A 16,650-nucleotide genomic window follows, 5' to 3' on the forward strand; every position below is an offset into this window, starting at 1 on the left:
AAACATGATTCTTCAAGGGATACTTCCACAACATGAATCTTCAAGGGATACTTCCACAACATGAATCTTAAAGGGATACTTCCACAACATGAATCTTAAAGGGATACTTCCACAATATGAATCTTCAAGGGATACTTCCACAACATGAATCTTCAAGGGATACTTCCACAATATGAATCTTCAAGGGATACTTCCACAACATGAATCTTCAAGGGATACTTCCACAACATGAATTTTCAATGGATACTTCCACAACACGAATCTTGAAGGGATACTTCCACAACATGAATCTTCAAGGGATACTTCCACAACATGAATCTTCAAGGGATACTTCCACAACATGAATCTTCAAGGGATACTTCCAAAACATGATTCTTCAAGGGATACTTCCAAAATATGAATCTTCAAGGGATACTTCCACAACATGAATCTTAAAGGGATACTTCCACAACATGAATCTTAAAGGGATACTTCCACAACATGAATCTTCAAGGGATACTTCCACAACATGAATCTTCAAGGGATACTTCCACAACATGAATCCTCAAGGGATACTTCCACAATAGGAATCCTCAAGGGATACTTCCACAACATGAATCTTAAAGGGATACTTCCAAAGCATGAATCCTCAAGGGATACTTCCACAACATGAATCCTCAAGGGATACTTCCACAATAGGAATCCTCAAGGGATACTTCCACAATATGAATCTTCAAGGGATACTTCCACAACATGAATCTTCAAGGGATACTTCCACAACATGAATCTTCAAGGGATACTTCCACAACATGAATCCTCAAGGGATACTTCCACAATAGGAATCCTCAAGGGATACTTCCACAACATGAATCTTAAAGGGATACTTCCAAAGCATGAATCCTCAAGGGATACTTCCACAACATGAATCCTCAAGGGATAGTTCCACAACGTAAATCTTCAAGGGATACTTCCACAACATAAATCTTCAAGGGATACTTCCACAACATAAATCTTCAAGGGATACTTCCACAACATAAATCTTCAAGGGATACTTCCACAACATAAATCTTCAAGGGATAATTCCACAACATGAATCTTAAAGGGATACTTCCACAACATAAATCTTCAAGGGATACTTCCACAACATAAATCTTCAAGGGATACTTCCACAACATAAATCTTCAAGGGATACTTCCACAACATAAATCTTCAAGGGATACTTCCGCAACATAAATCTTCAAGGGATACTTCCACAACATAAATCTTCAAGGGATACTTCCACAACATAAATCTTCAAGGGATACTTCCACAACATAAATCTTCAAGGGATACTTCCACAACATAAATCTTCAAGGGATACTTCCACAACATAAATCTTCAAGGGATACTTCCACAACATAAATCTTCAAGGGATACTTCCGCAACATAAATCTTCAAGGGATACTTCCACAACATAAATCTTCAAGGGATACTTCCACAACATAAATCTTCAAGGGATACTTCCACAACATAAATCTTCAAGGGATACTTCCACAACATAAATCTTCAAGGGATACTTCCACTACATGAATCTTCAAGGGATACTTCCACAACATGAATCTTCAAGGGATACTTCCACAACATAAATCTTCAAGGGATACTTCCACTACATAAATCTTCAAGGGATACTTCCACTACATGAATCTTCAAGGGATACTTCCACAACATAAATCTTCATAGGATACTTCCACAACATAAATCTTCAAGGGATACTTCCACAACATAAATCTTCAAGGGATACTTCCGCAACATAAATCTTCAAGGGATACTTCCACAACATAAATCTTCAAGGGATACTTCCACAACATAAATCTTCAAGGGATACTTCCACAACATAAATCTTCAAGGGATACTTCCACTACATAAATCTTCAAGGGATACTTCCACTACATGAATCTTCAAGGGATACTTCCACAACATAAATCTTCAAGGGATACTTCCACTACATAAATCTTCAAGGGATACTTCCACAACATGAATCTTCAAGGGATACTTCCACAACATAAATCTTCAAGGGATACTTCCACTACATAAATCTTCAAGGGATACTTCCACTACATGAATCTTCAAGGGATACTTCCACAACATAAATCTTCAAGGGATACTTCCACTACATAAATCTTCAAGGGATACTTCCACAACATGAATCTTCAAGGGATACTTCCACAACATAAATCTTCAAGGGATACTTCCACTACATAAATCTTCAAGGGATACTTCCACTACATGAATCTTCAAGGGATACTTCCACAACATAAATCTTCAAGGGATACTTCCACAACATGAATCTTCAAGGGATACTTCCACAACATAAATCTTCAAGGGATACTTCCACTACATAAATCTTCAAGGGATACTTCCACAACATTAATCTTCAAGGGATACTTCCACAACATAAATCTTCAAGGGATACTTCCACAACATACTTGCCATCAGAGTGACTGCCAACAATGGCTCACTTTCAGAGTATGAAAGATGTGGAGTCACTGACACAGAGGGAAGAGAGATACTGTGCTACTTCTCAGTGGTTAGAGTATTCGCCTCGCAACCGAAAATACGTGGGATCGAACCCTGGGCGAGATGGGACGCATGAGTAACTCTCCTTACGTCTGCTACTTCTGTTTACCTAGCACTAAATAGGTACCTAGAAGTTAGTCGTTGGAAAGACCTTAAAGGAACTTCATTGTAATTAAGGCATATTGTTGAGTAAGTGCCTTCTGCTGGCCTATCAGTTCATAAGACAAGATTTGTTTGGAATTTTAAACCGGAGGATTAGTCACCCAGAATAACCCCCGAAAGTCGAGGACTGTCCGTCTTATTTACATTTGGGTCCTTCAATCTTGTCCCCCACCAGTTGACTATCACCCAGGTTGACTAACACCCAGGTTGACTATCACCCAGGTTGACTAACACTCAGGTTGACTATCACCCAGGTTGACTAACACCCAGGTTGACTAACACCCAGGTTGACTAACACCCAGGTTGACTAACACCCAGGTTGACTAACACCCAGGTTGACTAACACCCAGGTTGACTAACACCCAGGTTGACTAACACCCAGGTTGACTAACACCCAGGTTGACTAACGCCCAGGTTGACTAACACCCAGGTTGACTAACACCCAGGTTGACTAACACCCAGGTTGACTAACGCCCAGGTTGACTAACGCCCAGGTTGACTAACACCCAGGTTGACTAACACCCAGGTTGACTAACACCCAGGTTGACTAACACCCAGGTTGACTAACACCCAGGTTGACTAACACCCAGGTACCTACACTTACTTATAAGTGAACATGAACAGCAGATATAAGGAAACATGTTAAACATTGGCACCCATGCCGGTGACTGAACCACGAACACTCAGTGTGGAAGGCGGGAGCATTGCCAACCAAGCCCCTTTTTCTGCGAGTTGAAGTGGAAATCCTAGGTACTTAAAGAGGGATATATGAACAATCACCCGAAGCTTCAAAATGTTCTCTATATCGCCGACCAGGCCAAGGTGATGTCTTGCCAACCTTCCTTGATATTTTTCTTCGATGATGAAGTCTTCGTTTCTTATTGTTGTTGTTTTTACGTTTCCTCTTTTCATAGGAATTTTCTCCCTTTATGTTGTGATCCAACCAGTCATCAATGGCAATCTGCAGAAAGAGTAGTTAGTTTAATATGTTTATTATGCACCCCATACCCATCCTGTGGGCGGTAGTCACCACATACCCATCCTGTGGGTGGTAGTCACCACATACCCATCCTGTGGGCGGTAGTCACCACATACCCATCCTGTGGGCGGTAGTCACCACATACCCATCCTGTGGGCGGTAGTCACCACATACCCATCCTGTGGGCGGTAGTCACCACATACCCATCCTGTGGGCGGTAGTCACCCCATACCCATCCTGTGGGCGGTAGTCACCCCATACCCATCCTGTGGGCGGTAGTCAACCCATACCCATCCTGTGGCCGGTAGTCACCACATACCCATCCTGTGGGCGGTAGTCAAAAGATTACAGAGGTACATAATTGGTCCAGGGACTGGACTCCAAAGTTTTGATAGCTGAGCAAGTTACAGAGGTAATGAACTCCCAATTTACAAAGGTAATGAACTCACAATTTACAACGGTAATGAACTCACAATTTACAAAGGTAATGAACTCCAGGTAGGTCTGGTCACAACCATGACAAGTTACAAAGGTATTTACAGATTACAGAGGTACGTAATGGGTCCAGGGACTGGGCCCCCAAAGTTATGATAGCTGAACTAGGTACAAAGGTAATGAGCTCACAAGTTACAAAGGTAATGAATTCTGTAAGAATGGTTACTTACGTTTATACATGGCTACAATCATGAACAAATTATAGAGTAATGAGCAATTCACACTTCCACACCCGGTCACAACTGTAGTGAGTTATTGGTGCAAATATTGATTGTTGAGTCACACACACACATACACACACACACACACACACACACACACCTACTAGAGTTTTATGACAAGGTGACAGAAGTAAGACAAGAGAGAGAGGGGTGGATCGGCTGCATTTTTTTGGACTGCAAGAAGGCCTTCGACACAGTTCCTCACAAGAGGTTACTGCAAAAGCTAGAGGATCAGGCACACATAACAGGAAAGGCACTGCAATGGATCAGAGAATACCTGACAGGGAGGCAACAACGAGTCATGGTACGTGACGAGGTGTCAGAGTGGGCGCCTGTGACAAGCGGGGTTCCACAGGGGTCAGGCCTAGGACCTGTGCTGTTCTTGGTATATGTGAATGACATAACGGAAGGGATAGACTCAGAAGTGTCCTTGTTTGCGGACGATGTGAAGTTAATGAGAAGAATCAAATCGGATGAGGATCAGGCAGGACTACAAAGAGACCCGGACAGGCTACAAGCCTGGTCCAGCAACTGGCTCCTTGAGTTTAACCCTGCCAAATGCAAAGTCATGAAGATTGGGGAAGGGCAAAGAAGACCGCAGACACAATATAGTTTAGATGGCCAAAGTCTGCAAACCTCACTCAAGGAAAAAGATCTGGGGGTGAGTATAACACCGAGCATATCTCCTGCGGCGCACATCAATCAGATAACTGCTGCAGCATACGGGCGCCTGGCAAACCTACGGATAGCGTTCCGATACCTCAGTAAGGAGTCGTTCAAGACTCTGTATACCATTTACGTCAGGCCCATACTGGAGTATGCAGCACCAGTTTGGAATCCACACCTAGTCAAACACGTCAAGAAATTAGAGAAAGTGCAAAGGTTTGCAACAAGACTAGTCCCAGAGCTACGGGGATTGTCCTACGAAGAAAGGTTGAGGGAAATCGGCCTGACGACACTGGAGGCCAGGAGGGTCAGGGGAGACATGATAACGACATATAAAATACTGCGCGGAATAGATGAGGTGGACAAAGACGGGATGTTCCAGAGATGGGACACAGACACAAGAGGTCACAATTGGAAGTTGAAGACTCAGATGAATCAAAGGGATGTTAGGAAGTATTTCTTCAGTCATAGAGTAGTCAGGCCGTGGAATAGCCTAGAAAGTGAAGTAGTGGAGGCGGGAACCATACATAGTTTTAAGGCGAGGTATGATAAAGCTCATGGAGCGGGGAGAGAGAGGATCTAGTAGCAATCAGCGAAGAGGCAGGGCCAGGAGCTGTGAATCGACCCCTGCAACCACAAATAGGTGAGTACACAATCTTGGGCCGGGAGCTGCACGACCACTTATGCATACACCGTGTATGTAAGTGTTATGTATGGCCCTTTAATGTACGTATATGATGAACGTTTACTTTATTCCTGGCACTGGGGATAAAAATATTCTTGACTGGTGACGATTATTATTATTATTATAATCAAAGGGGAAGCGCTAAACCTGTAAGATTATACAGCGCTTGAGGGGGGGCGGATATGGAAGGTATTCAGGTTTAATTCAGGGAACTGGAGAACAGATCCAATTCCCTAGATCAAGAGCCCCTCACCAGCATCAAGGAACCTTCCTTGAGGGGACTGATGGCGAGATAATTAGAAATGTTGGGCAAGGATCCCAATGGAAATAAGTCACCTTTATCTACCGCCCACAGGATGGGTATGGGGTGCATAATAAACATATTAAACTAAACTATCTGACTATTTTTTTGAGTTATCGTAAGTGATTTACACATATATTACTGCGTATGATAATTTGTGTAACTATTTATGTGTACCTGTACCTAAATAAACTTAAGTTTTTACTAAGATTAGATAAGGTCAGGTTTGTCAGGAAACAGAACAAGTGCTGCCTGACCAGTCTTAGATTTTTTATTTTTTTAAGATTCGCTGGTACATTACCTGTGTACTGCAGAAAAGAAATACTGTATATGTACTATTATTATTATTATTATTATTATTATTATTATTATTATTATTATTATTATTATTATTATTATTAATACACTTGCTGCACTGTTCAACTGGCAGTAAGAAAGTACCTGGGTGTTACTCGACTGTTGTGGGTCGCATCCTGGGAGGACAAGAATATTAAGAACCACAATGGAAATAAGACAGTCCCCGATGACGCACTGACTTTAATGGGTTATCTTAGGTGGCTAACTCTCCGGGGTTAAAAATCCCAACAAAATCTTATCTTGTCTTATCTAAGTTAGGTGGTTAATGGGCTATAAAATCTATCAACTACGCGAATACTTCAATTTCTAAAATGGAGATTAAGATAAACTCTCATCGCATATGCGCTGAGAGAATGGTTATAACTAACTATAATTTTTAAAGGGGTGAACCGGTAAGCCAGCGGAAGGCTTCGGTCAGATGACCAAAAGCTCCAACGACGGGTCATCATCTGTCTAAGACCCGCGTCAGGAAACACTTGTCCCGTTTCCTGACGAACCTTACCTAACCTAACGCTGAGAGAAATGTACCTCTCAGTGTATATATCCTGTGAACCTAATTACCTTCCATATCTCAGGTGTCCTATTATCCCCATCATTGTCATAATAATGTCTGGTATCCACATTTACGATCATTTAGTGGATGTCTGTTGTCTTCCTGGTAGTGTCTTGTGTCTGTTGTCTTCCTGGTAGTGTCTTATGTCTGTCTTCCTGGTAGTGTCTTGTGTCTGTTGTCTTCCTGGTAGTGTCTTGTGTCTGTTGTCTTCCTGGTAGTGTCTTATGTCTGTCTTCCTGGTAGTGTCTTGTGTGTGTTGTCTTCCTGGTAGTGTCTTGTGTCTGTTGTCTTCCTGGTAGTGTATTGAGTCTCTTGTCTTCCTGGTAGTGCCTTGTGTCTCTTGTCTTCCTGGTAGTGTCTTGTGTCTGCTGTCTTCTTGGTAGTATCTTGTGTCTGTTGTCTTCCTAGCAGCGTCTCGTGTCTGTTGTCTTCCTGGTAGTGTCTTATGTCTGTCTTCCTGGTAGTGTCTTGTGTCTGTTGTCTTCCTGGTAGTGTCTTGTGTCTGTTGTCTTCCTGGTAGTGTATTGTGTCTGTTTCTTCCTGGTAGTGTCTTGTGTCTGTTGTCTTCCTGGTAGTGTCTTGTGTCTGTTGTCTTCCTGGTAGTGTATTGAGTCTCTTGTCTTCCTGGTAGTGTCTTGTGTCTCTTGTCTTCCTGGTAGTGTCTTGTGTCTGCTGTCTTCCTGGTAGTATCTTGTGTCTGTTGTCTTCCTAGCAGCGTCTTGTGTCTGTTGTCTTCCTGGTAGTGTCTTATGTCTGTCTTCCTGGTAGTGTATTGTGTCTCTTGTCTTCCAGATAGTGTCTTGTGTCTGTTGTCTTCCTGGTAGTGTCTTGTGTCTGTTGTCTTCCTAGCAGCGTCTTGTGTCTGTTGTCTTCCTGGTAGTGTCTTATGTCTGTCTTCCTGGTAGTGTCTTGTGTCTGTTGTCTTCCTGGTAGTGTCTTGTGTCTGTTGTCTTCCTGGTAGTGTCTTGTGTCTGTTGTCTTCCTGGTAGTGTCTTGTGTCTGTTGTCTTCCTAGCAGCGTCTTGTGTCTGTTGTCTTCCTGGTAGTGTCTTATGTCTGTCTTCCTGGTAGTGTCTTGTGTCTGTTGTCTTCCTGGTAGTGTCTTATGTCTGTCTTCCTGGTAGTGTCTTGTGTCTGTTGTCTTCCTGGTAGTGTCTTGTGTCTGTTGTCCTCCTGGGAGCGTCTTTTGTCTGTTGTCTTCCTGGTAGTGTCTTGTGTCTGCTGTCTTCCTGGTAGTGTCTTGTGTCTGTTGCCTTCCTGGGAGAGTCTTGTGTCTGTTGTCTTCCTGGTAGTGTCTTGTGTCTGTTGTCTTCCTGGAAGCATCTTTTGTCTGTTGTCTTCCTGGTAGTGTCTTGTGTCTGTTGCCTTCCTGGTAGAGTCTTGTGTCTGTTGTCTTCCTGGTAGTGTCTTGTGTCTGTTGCCTTCCTGGTAGAGTCTTGTGTCTGTTGTCTTCCTGGTAGTGTCTTGTGTCTGTTGTCTTCCTGGTAGTGTCTTGTGTCTGTTGTCTTCCTGGTAGTGTCTTGTGTCTGTTGTCTTCCTGGTAGTGTCTTGTGTCTGTTGTCTTCCTGGTAGTGTCTTGTGTCTGCTGTCCTCCTGGTAGTGTCTTGTGTCTGTTGTCTTCCTGGTAGTGTCTTGTGTCTGTTGTCTTCCTGGAAGTGTCTTGTGTCTGTTGTCTTCCTGGTATGGTCTTGTGTCTGTTGTCTTCCTGGTAGTGTCTTGTGTCTGTTGTCTTCCTGATAGTCTTGTGTCTGTTGTCTTCCGGGAAGTGTCTTGTGTCTGTTGTCTTCCTTGTAGTGTCTTGTGTCTGTTGTCTTCCTGGTAGTGTCTTGTGTCTGTTGTCTTCCTGTGTCTTGTGTCTGTTGTCCTCCTGGTATGGTCTTGTGTCTGTTGTCTTCCTGGTAGTGTCTTGTGTCTGTTGTCTTCCTGTCTTCCTGGTAGTGTCTGGTGTCTTCCTGGCAGTGTCTTGTGTCTGTTGTCTTCCTTGTAGTGTCTTGTGTCTGTTGTCTTCCTGGTAGTGTCTTGTGTCTGTTGTCTTCCTGGTAGTGTCTTGTGTCTGTTGTCCTCCTGGTATGGTCTTGTGTCTGTTGTCTTCCTGGTAGTGTCTTGTGTCTGTTGTCTTCCTGGTAGTGTCTTGTGTCTGTTGTCTTCCTGGTAGTGTCTTGTGTCTGTTGTCTTCCTGGTAGTGTCTTGTGTCTGTTGTCTTCCTGGTAGTGTCTTGTGTCTGTTGTCTTCCTGGTAGTGTCTTGTGTCTGTTGTCTTCCTGGTAGTGTCTTGTGTCTGTTGTCTTCCTGGTAGTGTCTTGTGTCTGTTGTCTTCCTGGTAGTGTCTTGTGTCTGTTGTCTTCCTGGTAGTGTCTTGTGTCTGTTGTCTTCCTGGTAGTGTCTTGTGTCTGTTGTCTTCCTGGTAGTGTCTTGTGTCTGTTGTCTTCCTGGTAGTGTCTTGTGTCTGTTGTCTTCCTGGTAGTGTCTTGTGTCTGTTGTCTTCCTGGTAGTGTCTTGTGTCTGTTGTCTTCCTGGTAGTGTCTTGTGTCTGTTGTCTTCCTGGTATGGTCTTGTGTCTGTTGTCTTCCTGGTAGTGTCTTGTGTCTGTTGTCTTCCTGGTAGCGTCTTTTGTCTGTTGTCTTCCTGGTAGTGTCTTGTGTCTGTTGTCTTCCTGGTAGTGTCTTGTGTCTGTTGTCTTCCTGGTAGTGTCTTGTGTCTGTTGTCTTCCTGGTAGTGTCTTGTGTCTGTTGTCTTCCTGGTAGTGTCTTGTGTCTGTTGTCTTCCTGGTAGTGTCTTGTGTCTGTTGTCTTCCTGGTAGTGTCTTGTGTCTGTTGTCTTCCTGGTAGTGTCTTGTGTCTGTTGTCTTCCTGGTAGTGTCTTGTGTCTGTTGTCTTCCTGGTAGTGTCTTGTGTCTGTTGTCTTCCTGGTAGTGTCTTGTGTCTGCTGTCTTCCTGGTAGTGTCTTGTGTCTGTTGTCTTCCTGGTAGTGTCTTGTGTCTGCTGTCTTCCTGGTAGTGTCTTGTGTCTGTCGTCTTCCTGGTACTGTCTTGTGTCTGTTGTCTTACTGGTAGTGTCTTGTGTCTGTCGTCTTCCTGGTAGTGTCTTGTGTCTGTTGTCTACCTGGTAGTGTCTTGTGTCTGTTGTCTTCCTGGTAGTGTCTTGTGTCTGTTGTCTTCCTGGTAGTGTCTTGTGTCTGTTGTCTTCCTGGTAGTGTCTTGTGTCTGTTGTCTTCCTGGTAGTGCCTTGTGTCTGTTGTCTTCCTGGTAGTGTCTTGTGTCTGTTGTCTTCCTGGTAGTGTCTTGTGTCTGTTGTCTTCCTGGTAGTGCCTTGTGTCTGTTGTCTTCCTGGTAGTGTCTTGTGTCTGTTGTCTTCCTGGAAGTGTCTTGTGTCTGTTGTCTTCCTGGTAGTGTCTTGTGTCTGTTGTCTTCCTGGTAGCGTCTTTTGTCTGTTGTCTTCCTGGTAGTGTCTTGTGTCTGTTGTCTTCCTGGTAGTGTCTTGTGTCTGTTGTCTTCCTGGTAGTGTCTTGTGTCTGTTGTCTTCCTGGTAGTGTCTTGTGTCTGTTGTCTTCCTGGTAGTGTCTTGTGTCTGTTGTCTTCCTGGTAGTGTCTTGTGTCTGTTGTCTTCCTGGTAGTGTCTTGTGTCTGTTGTCTTCCTGGTAGTGTCTTGTGTCTGTTGTCTTCCTGGTAGTGTCTTGTGTCTGTTGTCTTCCTGGTAGTGCCTTGTGTCTGTTGTCTTCTTCCTGGTAGTGTGTCTGGTGTTGTCTTCCTGGTAGTGTCTTGTGTCTGTTGCCTTCCTGGTAGAGTCTTGTGTCTGTTGTCTTCCTGGAAGTGTCTTGTGTCTGTTGTCTTCCTGGTAGTGTTCCTGGTAGTGTCTTGTGTCTGTTGTGTCTGTTGTCTTCCTGGTAGTGTCTTGTGTGTGTTGTCTTCCTGGTAGTGTCTTGTGTCTGTTGTCTTCCTGGTAGTGTCTTGTGTCTGTTGCCTTCCTGGTAGAGTCTTGTGTCTGTTGTCTTCCTGGTAGTGTCTTGTGTCTGTTGTCTTCCTGGTAGTGTCTTGTGTCTGTTGTCTTCCTGGTAGTGTCTTGTGTCTGTTGTCTTCCTTGTAGTGTCTTGTGTCTGTTGTCTTCCTGGTAGTGTCTTGTGTCTGTTGTCTTCCTGGTAGTGTCTTGTGTCTGTTGTCTTGGTAGTGTCTTGTGTCTGTTGTCTTCCTGTCTTCCTGGTAGTGTCTTGTGTCTGTTGTCTTCCTTGTAATGTCTTGTGTCTGTTGTCTTCCTGGTAGTGTCTTGTGTCTGTTGTCTTCCTTGTAGTGTCTTGTGTCTGTTGTCTTCCTGGTAGTGTCTTGTGTCTGTTGTCTTCCTGGTAGTGTCTTGTGTCTGTTGTCTTCCTGGTAGTGTCTTGTGTCTGTTGTCTTCCTGGTAGTGTCTTGTGTCTGTTGTCTTCCTGGTAGTGTCTTGTGTCTGTTGTCTTCCTGGTAGTGTCTTGTGTCTGTTGTCTTCTTGGTAGCGCCTTGTGTCTGTTGTCTTCCTGGTAGTGCCTTGTGTCTGTTGTCTTCCTGGTAGTGTCTTGTGTCTGTTGTCTTCCTGGTAGTGTCTTGTGTCTGTTGTCTTCATGGTAGTGTCTTGTGTCTGTTGTCTTCCTGGAAGTGTTGTGTCTTTGTGTCTGTTGTCTTCCTGGCAGTGTCTTGTGTCTGTTGTCTTCCTGGTAGTGTCTTGTGTCTGTTGTCTTCCTGGTAGTGTCTTGTGTCTGTTGTCTTCCTGGTAGTGTCTTGTGTCTGTTGTCTTCCTGGTAGTGTCTTGTGTCTGTTGTCTTCCTGGTAGTGTCTTGTGTCTGTTGTCTTCCTGGTAGTGTCTTGTGTCTGTTGTCTTCCTGGTAGTGTCTTGTGTCTGTTGTCTTCCTGGTAGTGTCTTGTGTCTGTTGTCTTCCTGGTAGTGTCTTGTGTCTGTTGTCTTCCTGGAAGTGTCTTGTGTCTGTTGTCTTCCTTGTAGTGTCTTGTGTCTGTTGTCTTCCTGGTAGTGTCTTGTGTCTGTTGTCTTCCTGGTAGTGTCTGGTGTCTTCCTGGCAGTGTCTTGTGTCTGTTGTCTTCCTTGTAGTGTCTTGTGTCTGTTGTCTTCCTGGTAGTGTCTTGTGTCTGTTGTCTTCCTGGTAGTGTCTTGTGTCTGTTGTCTTCCTGGTAGTGTCTTGTGTCTGTTGTCTTCCTGGTAGTGTCTTGTGTCTGTTGTCTTCCTGGTAGTGTCTTGTGTCTGTTGTCTTCCTGGTAGTGTCTTGTGTCTGTTGTCTTCCTGGTAGTGCCTTGTGTCTGTTGTCTTCCTTGTAGTGTCTTGTGTCTGTTGTCTTCCTTGTAGTGTCTTGTATCTGTTGTCTCCCTGGTAGTGTCTTGTGTCTGTTGTCTTCCTTGTAATGTATTGTGTCTGTTGTCTTCCTGGTAGTGTCTTGTGTCTGTTGTCTTCCTGGTAGTGTCTTGTGTCTGTTGTCTACCTGGTAGTGTCTTGTGTCTGTTGTCTTCCTGGTAGTGTCTTGTGTCTGTTGTCTTCCTGGTAGTGTCTTGTGTCTGTTGTCTTCCTGGTAGTGTCTTGTGTCTGTTGTCTTCCTGGTAGTGTCTTGTGTCTGTTGTCTTCCTGGTAGTGTCTTGTGTCTGTTGTCTTCCTGGTAGTGTCTTGTGTATGTTGTCTTCCTGGTAGTGTCTTGTGTATGTTGTCTTCCTGGTAGTGTCTTGTGTCTGTTGTCTTCCTGGTAGTGTCTTGTGTCTGTTGTCTTCCTGGTAGTGTCTTGTGTCTGTTGTCTTCCTGGTAGTGTCTTGTGTCTGTTGTCTTCCTGGTAGTGTCTTGTGTCTGTTGTCTTCCTGGTAGTGTCTTATGTCTGTCTTCCTGGTAGTGTCTGTTGTCTTCCTGGAAGCGTCTTTTGTCTGTTGCCTTCCTGATAGAGTCTTGTGTCTGTTGTCTTCCTGGTAGTGTCTTGTGTCTGTTGCCTTCCTGGTAGTGTCTTGTGTCTGTTGTCTTCCTGGTAGTGTCTTGTGTCTGTTGTCTTCCTGGTAGTGTCTTGTGTCTGTTGTCTTCCTGGTAGTGTCTTGTGTCTGTTGTCTTCCTGGTAGTGTCTTGTGTCTGTTGTCTTCCTGGTAGTGTCTTGTGTCTGTTGTCTTCCTGGTAGTGTCTTGTGTCTGTTGTCTTCCTGGTAGTGTCTTGTGTCTGTTGTCTTCCTGGTAGTGTCTTGTGTCTGTTGTCTTCCTGGTAGTGTCTTGTGTCTGTTGCCTTCCTGGTAGTGCCTTGTGTCTGTGTCTTCCTGGTAGTGTCTTATGTCTGTCTTCCTGGTAGTGGCTTGTATCTGTTGTCTTCCTGGTAGTGTCTTGTGTCTGTTGTCTTCCTGGTAGTGTCTTGTGTCTGTTGTCTTCCTGGTAGTGCCTTGTGTCTGTTGTCTTCTTGGTAGTGTCTTGTAGTGTCTTGTGTCTGCTGTCTTCCTGGTAGTGTCTTGTGTCTGTTGTCTTCCTGGTAGTGTCTTGTGTCTGTTGTCTTCCTGGTAGTGTCTTGTGTCTGCTGTCTTCCTGGTAGTGTCTTGTGTCTGTTGTCTTCCTGGTAGTGTCTTGTGTCTGTTGTCTTCCTGGTAGAGTCTTGTGTCTGTTGTCTTCCTGGTAGTGTCTTGTGTCTGTTGTCTTCCTGGTAGTGTCTTGTGTCTGTTGTCTTCCTGGTAGTGTCTTGTGTCTGTTGTCTTCCTGGTAGTGTCTTGTGTCTGTTGTCTTCCTGGTAGTGTCTTGTGTCTGTTGTCTTCCTGGTAGTGTCTTGTGTCTGCTGTCTTCCTGGTAGTGTCTTGTGTCTGTTGTCTTCCTGGTAGTGTCTTGTGTCTGTTGTCTTCCTGGTAGTGTCTTGTGTCTGTTGTCTTCCTGGTAGTGTCTTGTGTCTGCTGTCTTCCTGGTAGTGTCTTGTGTCTGTTGTCTTCCTGGTAGTGTCTTGTGTCTGTTGTCTTCCTGGTAGTGTCTTGTGTCTGTTGTCTTCCTGGTAGTGTCTTGTGTCTGCTGTCTTCCTGGTAGTGTCTTGTGTCTGTTGTCTTCCTGGTAGTGTCTTGTGTCTGCTGTCTTCCTGGTAGTGTCTTGTGTCTGCTGTCTTCCTGGTAGTGTCTTGTGTCTGTTGTCTTCCTGGTAGTGTCTTGTGTCTGCTGTCTTCCTGGTAGTGTCTTGTGTCTGCTGTCTTCCTGGTAGTGTCTTGTGTCTGCTGTCTTCCTGGTAGTGTCTTGTGTCTGTTGTCTTCCTGGTAGTGTCTTGTGTCTGCTGTCTTCCTGGTAGTGTCTTGTGTCTGTTGTCTTCCTGGTAGTGTCTTGTGTCTGCTGTCTTCCTGGTAGTGTCTTGTGTCTGTTGTCTTCTTGGTAGCGCCTTGTGTCTGTTGTCTTCCTGGTAGTGCCTTGTGTCTGTTGTCTTCCTGGTAGTGTCTTGTGTCTGTTGTCTTCCTGGTAGTGTCTTGTGTCTGCTGTCTTCCTGGTAGTGTCTTGTGTCTGTTGCCTTCCTGGTAGTGTCTTGTGTCTGTTGTCTTCCTGGTAGTGTCTTGTGTCTGTTGTCTTCCTGGTAGTGTCTTGTGTCTGCTGTCTTCCTGGTAGTGTCTTGTGTCTGTTGTCTTCCTGGTAGTGCCTTGTGTATGTTGTCTTCCTGGTAGTGTCTTGTGTCTGCTGTCTTCCTGGTAGTGTCTTGTGTCTGCTGTCTTCCTGGTAGTGTCTTGTGTCTGTTGTCTTCCTGGTAGTGTCTTGTGTCTGCTGTCTTCCTGGTAGTGTCTTGTGTCTGCTGTCTTCCTGGTAGTGTCTTGTGTCTGCTGTCTTCCTGGTAGTGTCTTGTGTCTGCTGTCTTCCTGGTAGTGTCTTGTGTCTGCTGTCTTCCTGGTAGTGTCTTGTGTCTGCTGTCTTCCTGGTAGTGCCTTGTGTATGTTGTCTTCCTGGTAGTGTCTTGTGTCTGCTGTCTTCCTGGTAGTGTCTTGTGTCTGTTGTCTTCCTGGTAGTGTCTTGTGTCTGCTGTCTTCCTGGTAGTGTCTTGTGTCTGTTGTCTTCCTGGTAGTGTCTTGTGTCTGCTGTCTTCCTGGTAGTGTCTTGTGTCTGTTGTCTTCCTGGTAGTGTCTTGTGTCTGCTGTCTTCCTGGTAGTGTCTTGTGTCTGTTGTCTTCCTGGTAGTGTCTTGTGTCTGTCGTCTTCCTGGTAGTGTCTTGTGTCTGTTGTCTTCCTGGTAGTGCCTTGTGTCTGTTGTCTTCCTGGTAGTGTCTTGTGTCTGTTGTCTTCCTGGTAGTGTCTTGTGTCTGCTGTCTTCCTGGTAGTGTCTTGTGTCTGCTGTCTTCCTGGTAGTGTCTTGTGTCTGTTGTCTTCCTGGTAGTGTCTTGTGTCTGTTGTCTTCCTGGTAGTGTCTTGTGTCTGTTGTCTTCCTGGTAGTGTCTTGTGTCTGTTGTCTTCCTGGTAGTGTCTTGTGTCTGTTGTCTTCCTGGTAGTGTCTTGTGTCTGTTGTCTTCCTGGTAGCGTCTTGTGTCTGTTGTCTTCCTGGTAGTGTCTTGTGTCTGCTGTCTTCCTGGTAGTGTCTTGTGTCTGTTGTCTTCCTGGTAGTGTCTTGTGTGTGTTGTCTTCCTGGTAGTGTCTTGTGTCTGTTGCCTTCCTGGTAGAGTCTTGTGTCTGTTGTCTTCCTGGTAGTGTCTTCCTGGTAGTGCCTTGTGTCTGTTGTCTTCCTGGTAGTGTCTTGTGTCTGTTGTCTTCCTGGTAGTGTCTTGTGTCTGTTGTCTTCCTGGTAGTGTCTTGTGTCTGTTGTCTTCCTGGTAGTGTCTTGTGTCTGTTGTCTTCCTGGTAGTGTCTTGTGTCCTCTGTCTTCCTGGTAGTGTCTTGTGTCTGCTGTCTTCCTGGTAGTGTCTTGTGTCTGCTGTCTTCCTGGTAGTGTCTTGTGTCTGCTGTCTTCCTGGTAGTGTCTTGTGTCTGTTGCCTTCCTGGTAGTGTCTTGTGTCTGCTGTCTTCCTGGTAGAGTCTTGTGTCTGCTGTCTTCCTGGTAGTGTCTTGTGTCTGCTGTCTTCCTGGTAGTGTCTTGTGTCTGCTGTCTTCCTGGTAGTGTCTTGTGTCTGTTGTCTTCCTGGTAGTGTCTTGTGTCTGTTGTCTTCCTGGTAGTGTCTTGTGTCTGTTGTCTTCCTGGTAGTGTCTTGTGTCTGTTGTCTTCCTGGTAGTGTCTTGTGTCTGCTGTCTTCCTGGTAGTGTCTTGTGTCTGTTGTCTTCCTGGTAGTGTCTTGTGTCTGTTGTCTTCCTGGTAGTGTCTTGTGTCTGTTGTCTTCCTGGTAGTGTCTTGTGTCTGTTGTCTTCCTGGTAGTGTCTTGTGTCTGCTGTCTTCCTGGTAGTGTCTTGTGTCTGTTGTCTTCCTGGTAGTGTCTTGTGTCTGCTGTCTTCCTGGTAGTGTCTTGTGTCTGTTGTCTTCCTGGTAGTGTCTTGTGTCTGCTGTCTTCCTGGTAGTGTCTTGTGTCTGTTGTCTTCCTGGTAGTGTCTTGTGTCTGTGTCTTCCTGGTAGTGTCTTGTGTCTGCTGTCTTCCTGGTAGTGTCTTGTGTCTGCTGTCTTCCTGGTAGTGTTGTGTCTGCTGTGTAGTGTCTTGTGTCTGTGTCTTCCTGGTAGTGTCTTGTGTCTGCTGTCTTCCTGGTAGTGTCTTGTGTCTGCTGTCTTCCTGGTAGTGTCTTGTGTCTGCTGTCTTCCTGGTAGTGTCTTGTGTCTGCTGTCTTCCTGGTAGTGTCTTGTGTCTG

General features: G+C 44.9%; 1 long non-coding RNA gene across 1 annotated transcript in view; it reads right to left on the minus strand.

The window, feature by feature from the left end:
• Nucleotides 1-3,238: 3,238 nt before the first annotated feature.
• The window catches only part of LOC128699881 (uncharacterized), a 32,385-nt gene continuing 18,973 nt past the window's right edge, over nucleotides 3,239-16,650 (minus strand). The window contains exon 3 of the long non-coding RNA XR_008408673.2: nucleotides 3,239-3,658. This is a non-coding gene — a long non-coding RNA (uncharacterized lncRNA). The remainder of the gene's footprint in view (nucleotides 3,659-16,650) is intronic.

The sequence above is a fragment of the Cherax quadricarinatus genome, chromosome 81, assembly GCF_038502225.1.
Source record: "Cherax quadricarinatus isolate ZL_2023a chromosome 81, ASM3850222v1, whole genome shotgun sequence".
Classification (NCBI taxonomy): Eukaryota; Metazoa; Arthropoda; class Malacostraca; order Decapoda; family Parastacidae; genus Cherax; species Cherax quadricarinatus.